Here is a 9,785-nt window from a genome sequence, read left to right on the forward strand (position 1 = left end):
GCCCCACGCCCCAAGGGAGCCCCCACCTGATCCGGGACACCCTTCAGGGAAAACCAGCTGGCCCCCACTCCTGTACCAGGCCTCTATCCTATCTAATAAAAGAGTAATATGCAGATTGATCATCACTGCAACACACAATATAGCTGCCCCCATGTGGTCAAAGATCCTGCCCCCATGTGGACACAAGATGGCCACCACAAGATGGCCAGCAGGAGAGGGCAGTTGGGAGGCACCCAGCCTGCAAGGAAGGGCAGTTGAGAAGGACCAGGCCTGCAAGGGAGGGCAGTTGGAGGTGATCAACCCTGCAGGGGAGGGCAGTTAGGGGTGACCAGGCCGGCAGAGGAGGGAAATTGGGGGCAAACAGGCTGGCAGCAGAGTAGTTAGGGGGTGATCAGGCTGGCAGGCAGAAGCGGTTAGGGGCAATCAGGAAGGCAGGCAGGCAAGCAGTTGGGAGCCAGCAGTTCTGGATTGTGAGAGGGATGTCCGACTGTCTGTTTAGGCCCGATCAACGGGCAGTTGGACATCCCTTGAGGGGTCCCATATTGGAGAGGGTACAGGCTGGGCTGAGGGACAACCCCCCTCAGTGCACGAATTTCGTGCACCGGGCCTCTAGTATTAAATAAATGGGTGGATGATTTTCTGAAGTCTTTTGGTTCCATGTCCCATTGCGTACTTTGAGCAATTCGTCAAACTAAATACCTTATATGTACTATTTCCTTTAATCCCACAATAACCCCTGAAGTAGATGTAGGTATTATTTATCCTCATGTTAATGAGTGATAGCTAATGTTCAGATATGTTAAGTGACTTGCTTGAGTCAACTTTCATAATATATCCAGAATTTAATAATTTGTCACCTCTTGAGTGACCATTATGGTATATTTCGTCCACAGTCACTATGAACCACATCCTGTCTCTTCTGCTGTGCTAATCTGCTTCTACTGGTCTCAGCCTTCCAGAACTTTCCACCACATGTGGTGTGAAAGTCTTATAGATATGTGAATATACAATCCTCTCAGGCTCTTATTTGGGAGCCAGAACCCCCAGGTCAGTCTGGATTTGAGTTGCCTCTTCTGCCTACTCCAGGCAGCTGTGTAAATGTTATTTTCTATGAGTGCAAAGTGAAAAACTTTGGCAGGAACTGATTTATGCAATCATGTAGATATTTTAACTTCTCAGCTGTCTTACTGATAAACAAGATAAGAAGGGTATACAAAAGAGAAGTTAAAAATTAAAAGATGTTTTAAAAGTCTCGGACAGCTGCCCTAGCCGGTTTGCTCAGTTGATAGACTGTCGGCCTGTGATTGAAGAGTCCCAGGTTCAATTACAGTCAAGGGCACATGCCTGGGTTGCAGGCTCAATCCCCAGTAGGGGGTGTGCAGGAGGCAGCCAATCATTCTCTCTCATCATTGATGTTTCATTCTCTCTCTCCCTCTCCTTTCCTCTCTGAAATCAATAAAATATATTTTTTAAAAGTCTCAGATAGCTAAATCTTCTTAGGTACGAAATGCAATAACATTTAATTACATACATTGCAAAAAACCAACAAAGCTATACTAATTAAAATAATGTGATATTGGCACAAAAATAGACAAATAGATCAGACTAGTTTTGTTGTTTTTTTAAAAAATATATTTTTATTGATTTCAGAGAGGAAGGGAGAGGGAGAGAGATAGAAACATCAATGATGAGAGAGAATCATTGATTGGCTGCCTCCTGCATGCCCCCTATTGGGGATGGAGCCTACAACCTGGGCATGTACCCTGATGGGTAATCAAACCATGACCTCCTGGTTCATAGGTCAATACTCAACTACAGAGCCACACCAGCCAGGCTGATCAAATTAGTTTTTACTTTCTAATTTTTGAGGCAAATTTCAAGTTTACAATACATTATTTTAACTATAGTCACCATGCTTTTCATTAGATTCCCAGAACTTATTCATTTTACAACTTAAAGTTTATACATTTTGACCAGCATCCCCTCCCCTGAGACCCCATTTTCCCATCCCCATTCCCTGGCAACCATCATTCTACTCTCTGTTTCTATGAATTTGAGTATTTTAGGTTCCACATGTAGTTGAGATCATGCCGAATTTGTCTTTCTGTATTCAGCTTATTTCACTTAGCATAATGTCCTCTGAGTTAATCCATGTGTTGTATATGGCAGGATTTCTTCTTTTTAATGGCTAGTGTGTGTGTGTGTGTGTGTGTGTGTGTGTGTGTGTGTGCGCGCGCGCGCGCGTGTGTGTTGTTTCCTTTGCAGAAAGTTTAAACTTTTATTTTATTTTCACAGAAACTGTTTTGTTTTTTCTCTTTCCCTCTCCCTTCCTCTCTCTAAAATCAATAAAAACATATTTAAAATTATCTCATTTAAAAAAAAAAAAAGGTCTAGCAGTTCCAAATGATTTTACTAAGCTAGGAGCCCATGCTCAGTCAGCAGATTCTAAAAGCACAAAAACTTGTTTTAAGAACCTCTCATACCAGACTTAGCTAGGTGAATCATGGGTCCTGTTATAACCCAGTAACTACTCAAGCTTCATTTGATCAACAGTTCAGAGCTAAATCTGATAAACTGAGCATTAGTAAGGACAATTAAGTTCAGCAGATTGAAACATACTGAATATGTTTAAAACTATGCATTCATGATCATGCAAAATATCTTATTTGCTTACCTTTGAAAGGTGCTAGAGAACCAACGGATTATTTTGAAAAGTGGGAAAGAGAAAGAGTCAAGAATTTATCCTGCCTTTATAACATAGACCCTGCTACTGGGTGACTAAAGAGCAGATGAGGGAAAGTTACTCTTGATATAATGTGCCAACAAATAAATGAAAAAGAAATTACAGAATTGAAAAACAGCATTTTGCATATGTAGTGAATTAAGGATCTAAACATAAAGCATCAATGGCTGCTAACAATTCAAAGCATGTGCTACTTGGTGCACGATACCGTCTGTGAAGCAGACTTCACTCTAAAAAATCAAACTTGATTTTTATTATCCTTTAGACCCAACTACCAGTTATAGGAAATATAGAGGACAGAGATGCATGCTTGGATGGTAAAGCTATAAATAAAAGGAGTGGTTACTGTAAAGGTTAGGACTGGTTATTCTTAGTGGGGTCTGGGACTTGTGTTTTAGAGGGAGCTAATGGAGAGCTCATGGGATGGATGGTAAGGTTTTATATCCTTCCATGGGTGGTGGCTAAAGGGATTTTTGATTTATAATTCATTAAGTGGTACATTTTTTTTGTATGTGTTAATTTACCAATAAAAACACTTTTAAAAATCATTAAGTCCAGCCCTGGCCGGTGTGGCTCAGTGGTAGAACATCAGCCTGCGCACCAAAGGGTCATGGGTTTGATTCCAGTCAAGGGCACATATCTGGATTGCAGGTTCATGCCCCAGCCTTGGTTGGGACATGTGTGGGAGGCAGCCAATCGATGTGTCTCTCTCACATCAATGTTTCTCTATCTCTCTCCCTCCCTCTCTTCCTCCCTCCTACTCTCTCTCTCTCTCTCTCTCTCAAAAAAAAAAACACATCATTAAACCTGAACAAGGTTATGGCAGACTGAGATTTGCAGTGACATGTACCAAGAGCAAGGCCAAGAATCAGTTCCAGAAGGGCAGGGCAGAGAGAGTGGGAACAGGGTAGACAGAAACATCATGTGCCAAGGCTGCTTTCAGGAAACACAGCAGCTCAGTCACTAGCTGGAAGGTAATATCTCCAGCTCAAGCTCTAGGACTGAAAGAGGACAGAGGAATTCTGGGAATCCTTGGGCTAGAGGGAAATTGATGCAGACGGTGCAACGCCTTTTTAAGGCATTGAGAAGGTCTGTCAATCTAACAAAGCTGTAGATTGCATCAATAGCCACATCTGTGCTGTGGAAACACTTTGGCAGTTCCTCAAAAAGTTCAACATAGATTTTCCATGTGATATACGGTAGCAATTCTAGTCTTAAAGAATTGAAAACAGTACTCAAATAAATACATGTACACACTGTTCATAGCATCACTGTTCACAGCAGCCAAAAGGTGGAAACAACCAAACACCCACCAACTGTTGAATGGATAAACAAACTGTGATATTAATGTGCAATGGCATGTTGATCAGCTATATTAAAGAAGTACTGATGCATGCTACAATACAGATGGACCTTGAACACATTATGCTAAGTGAAAGCAGCCAGATACAAAGGGTCACATATTGTATGATTTCATTGATACGAAATATCCAGAATAGATAAATCCACAGAGAAAGGAGATTGTTGGTGGACAGGGGCTGGGAGAGTAACTACTAAATGGGTAGGAGGTTTTCTTTTGGAATGATGAAAATACTTTGAGACCAGATAGAGGTGGTAATTGCACAACAATGTGAATGTACTTAAATGCCACTGACCTGTACTTAAAAATAATTAACATGGTAAAGTTCATGTCATATGTATTTTGCCACAATTTTTAAAAATGTCTTAAATTTTATAATTTAATATTCTACAAATTTCACCTTAATAATAAAAAAAAGTCAAATTGGTTCATTCACCTGACATCCACTGAATCCCTCTTCTGTGCAAGCACTGTGCACATGAGAGAGAAATGGCCCCAGCCCGCAATGTGCTCACAGTCCAGTCTGGGGTAAGACAAATGGAGTGCATATGAATTCCAGTGGATAAAAGTGGGAGTGAAAGAAATGAAACATTTTGTTTTCCTTTCATTCAGTCTAACTTCATGTTTGAAGCTTTTATTTCATGGGGTGGTGGGAGAGGAGGGAGAAGCAGAAACATGATTTCAGTGAATTTGGAGTTCCCAACCCTTTCCCCAGAGCTATACCTAAATTCCTGGGGCTTATAGAGCAAAGGCAAGGGGATGGAGTGGGCCCAGTCAAGCTTTCAATCTCTGTCTCCTAGATAACTTAGGATGCATCCAGAAGCCCAACTGGCTTCCTGGCCAGAAACACAGGTTCTGAGATAATATACTGATAATAACAGCTTATCCTATATAGTAAAAGGCTAATATGCAAATAGACTAAATGGTGGAACAACAGAACAATGGAATAACAGAACAACCGAGCAACCGGTTGCTATGACATATGCTGACCACCAGAGGGCATGCGCGGAACATGGCAGGCGTTGGCCGTGGCAGGATGGTGGAGCAGGTGAGAGGGGGTGCCAGATCAAGGCAGGGCGTCAGTCGCTGTCATCAGGGCGAGCCTCTGGTGGTTACTGAAAATTATTTGCTCCCATGCACCACGGTCCCACCTGGCACTCACACCTGGTGCTGGTGCCAGAGCCGCCACTTGCACCCACTGCCAATGCTGGCTCTGCTTGCACCCACAGCTGGCACTGGAGTCACAGCTCACACCCACTGCTGGTGCCCGGCACCGGTCCCAATCACTCGGCACCATCAGTGGGTGCAAGCAGCGGCTGCTGGCCCTGATCACCCCTGAGGGCTTCTCCACCTCTCCCTGCTCCTGAGGGGTGATCAGGGCAGCATCTGCCACTCGCACCCACTGCTGGTGCCAGCCCCAATCGCTCTACGCTGTCAGTGCGTGAGAGCGGGGATGGTGGGAGCAGGGTTGCTGGCAGACAGGGACCAGGGGCCATGGCAGGAGGGGCCAGGCGAGGGCATGGAGGATGGGCCGAGACCCACCCCTATGCCTACTGCAGCCTCACGGCCCACAGTTCCTTTCAAGGTGCATGAATTCGTGTACTGGGCCCCTAGTCTATATATATGAAAGCCTAAGGGACCAGCTGACTGGCCAACCAGTAGCTATGATGTGCACTAACCACCAGGGGCCAGACGCTTAATGCAGGAGCGGAAACCACAGGCATGGAAACATGGAACAGACTGATGAATCTCAAGGAAAGTGGGGAGGAGAAAGGGCGGGAAGAGATTAATCAAAAATCTTATATGCTAAGCCCTCTGACAATCCAGGACCCCTGAGAGGATGTCAGAGAGCCAGTTTCGGCCAATGCCTGCAGGCCAGGCTGAGGGACCCCACCGGTGCATGAGTCCATGCATCAGGCCTCTAGTTTTTACATAATACTTATTATGTGCCAGGAATTACCTAAGCACTTATTTAAATAGCAACCCTTCAAGCTAGTACTCTCTTTACTTCTATTTTACTGACGAGAGAAGTGAAAAGACATAGAAGTTACATGATTTGCACAAGGTCACACAGGCTGGTAAATGACAGAGGTGGTACTGAAACCCAGTGAGTCTGGCTGCAGAGTCTACATGGTGAGCAAGTACACATCCTATCTCTCATACTTTTGTGACCCTCTCTAGCAGGTCAGCTCTTCCTGCTGTTTCCCTGACAAACTTGGAGTCTCAAGAATCTTTCTGCTATCTCTGTCTCTGGCCCCTTGTTCTAGGTATGCCCTGTTGGCTGGCCAGGTTCCCTGTTGGCTGCCCTTCAACTCTTTTCCACTCCCTTCTCTTTTTTTCCTCTTGTTCCTGAGGCAGCTGTTCTAGTCTCCACAGGGAAGTCCCTCCCTCTATTAATTTTGCTGTTTTCCCTAAACACTTTAATTTGTTTTTAGACTTTGAGTTTTTAGGAACCAAATCAAGAAATAGATGCTTTAAAGTGTGTGGGGTGATTTGGGGATGGAGTAAGAAGAGAAGGGAAAAATATATGGGAAACAGCAAACAAAAGAAATAATCTAAATAAAAATTTTAAATATGATGCCAGTGTATTCTGGTTTAAATTAGTGGATTAACCATCATGTTTGTCTTTCTATATGAGTACTCCTAATTTTTGCAGGATGCCTAAAGGATAATTTTGTGTGTCTTCAGCCAACAAGTAGCAATGCTTCGTTCTCCTCCTTGGAGTCATTGGATGTATGTTTTTTGGTGTGTGTGACTCAGTGTAACCTTATCACTGTTGTTAGTGCGGTTTTAGTCATGCTTTCTTTTTATCACAGCAACGAGTATAACAGGAAAAGGGCACTGCTTTATAAAAATCTGGGAGGCTGGTGTGATAGAAAAATTATAAAATGTTTTCTTTCCCTGTAATTATGCTCTTTACAATATGACTTTACAATCACTCTTATAAAGAAATGGGATCTATTTATCCACCCCTGGAATCTGAACTGGCCTATGACTTGTCTAAACTTCACAAGGGTCCATACTGGTTCTATCTAAGCCTAGGCCTCAGAAGCCGTACACATTTCTGCTCTCTCTCTTGCTCCTCTGCCTTCACCATGGAAGCATGCTTGAACTAGCTGGTTGGAGGATGAGACACATGGAGCAGAACCATTATTCCCAGCCAAGGCTATCCTAGATCAGGCAAAGGCCAGTCAACCACTCAATAGGTGAGTCCTAGCTATGACAGAAGCCCTGCTAAGATCAGCAGAACCATCCTTCCTACCCACAGACTTAAAATAGAGGCCCGGTGCATGAAATTCGTGCATGGGGTGGGGGGGGGGGTCCCTCAGCCCAGCCTGCACCCTCTCCAATCTGGGACCCCTCAAGGGATGTCCAACTGCCTATTTAGGCCCAATCCCGGTAGAATCGGGCCTAAACGGGCAGTTGGACATCCCTCTCACAATCCAAGACTGCTGGTTCCCAAATGCTCACCTGTCTGCCTTCCTGATTGCCCCTAACTGCTTCTGCCTGCCAGCCTGATCACTCCCTAACCACTCCCCTGCCAGCCTGATTGATGCCTAACTTCTCCCCTGCCAGCCTGATTGCCCCTAACTGCCCTCCCCTGCAGGCCTGGTCCCCCCTAACTGCCCTCTCCTTCAGGCATGGTCACCCCTAACTGCCCTCCCTTGCAGGCCTGGGTCCCTCCCAACTGCCTTCCCTGCTGGCCTGATGGCCCACAACTGCCCTCCCTTGCAGGCCTGGTCCCTCCCAACTGTCCTCCCCTGCTGGCCATCTTGTGGTGGCCATCTTGTGCCCACATGGGGGCAGCCATCTTTGACCACATGGGGGCAGCCATCTTGTGTGTTGGAGTGACTGTCAATTTGCATATTACTCTTTTATTAGATAGGATTATTGTGACAATAGAAAAGTGTTCCAACTGGGTGTTCTGAGTATCTTACAAGGTTCCTAGTTTGGGACATTATCTGTTTTTAAAGCTCACCTACACCAGTACCTTGTTTCAAATCCCTTACACGGAGTTGAGCGATTAGAGCACTCCACCTCAGGGTAGGAGTATAGGAGCCAGTACCCTGAGATTCCCTTTGGTGTTGGGAGTTGGGAGGATCTTATCCATTTGAAATATGGCAATACACTGTAAGTCTTTCCTTAAAGCCCCCAAAGTTTAATAATTCACCTCTGTTCTTTTCTCTTTGGTCTGAGATAAGTAAAGTGGGGTTTCTTATTTTTAGCAGAAACATCAAAGTGGATGCTGGAATCACAGACCCTAGTTTGAAATCACTGTATAATAATCTATTGTTTTTCTTTTTCCTACTAGTTTGGGTGCTCTTAAAGAGCGAAGACAATTCTTCTGTGTCCCCAGAACCCAAAACAATGCCTGGCATAGAGAAGATATTTAGTAAATGTTAAAAGGATTAATGAAGCAATGAATTTGGGGTATCAAGACATTCAGATCCATCTAAGAAAAGGTGTATAGAGTGGAAAAGGAGAGTGTGGGTTTTCAGAGATGGTGGATATTGGGACTAGCTCACAAACCGTACACAGAGTATATGGTCTTTGATCTTATTAGTAATGCAAATTTGAGGTATAAAGATTTATTATATGTATAATAAACCCAACACTGAGACCCATTAAAGTAGTGGTTCTCAACCTTTCTAATGCTGCGACCCTTTAATACAGTTCCTCATGTTGTGGTGACCCCCAACCATAAAATTTTTTTAGTTGCTACTTCATAACTGTAATTTTGCTACTGTTAATAAATCATAATGTAAATATCTGTGTTTTCCGATGGTCTTAGGCGACCCTGCTAGCAGTTCTCAACCTGTGGGTTGACTCAGTTGATTCCTTATAAGGTATGTATGTATTATGTGCTATTGAGTCAGCTTCGCCTTCTGGAGACCCTGTGAATGAGTGATGTTCACAATGTCCTGTTCTCAACAGCCCTGTTTAGTTCATGTAGATTCTTGTCTATGGCTTGTTCTATGGAGTTAATCCACCTAATATTTTGTCTTCCCCATATTTTTCATAGCATTATTGTCTTTTCTAAAGAATCCTGCCTTCTCATGGTATGTCCATATTAGGACAGCTTCAGTTTTTTCATTTTGCTTCCGGTGATGTTTCAGGCTTAATTTGCTCTAGGACCCACTTGTTTATCTTTCTGGTTGGTAGTCCAGGATATCTGTAGAACTCTCTTCCAACACCACATTTCAAATGAGTACATTTTTATCCTATGAGGTAAGTAATTATTACTATACCCATTTTCTAAATAGATCAACTGAGACATGTAGAGGTTAGTATTTGCTCAATTATCTGCCACCAGTAAATCACAGAGAACCTGCTTTTTCTTGAATAAATCTCATACCTCACTCTGCTTATTTTCTATTTAAACTGGATTTTGGTTTCTGGATGATATAGCTTATTCACTTTTAACTCCCCAGTGTTAGCACAATGTCTGGTACTTGTTAAAATAAATAAATAAATAAATAAATAAATAAATAAATAAATAAATAAATAAATAATAAATAAGTGCAATGATGGTAGAGGTTTAAACGACCCTAAAATTTTCTTCACATTTGTTGATTTTCCATTTAAAAACACAGGATCTAGGCAATTAAATCAAAGAACTGAATGAAGTCCCTAGTCAAAGGCTTCCCTCCTCTCACAGACTGGGCTATGATCACAGGGAGG

This window comes from Cnephaeus nilssonii (genome assembly GCF_951640355.1).
Source record: "Cnephaeus nilssonii genome assembly, chromosome: 14".
Taxonomy (NCBI): Eukaryota; Metazoa; Chordata; class Mammalia; order Chiroptera; family Vespertilionidae; genus Cnephaeus; species Cnephaeus nilssonii.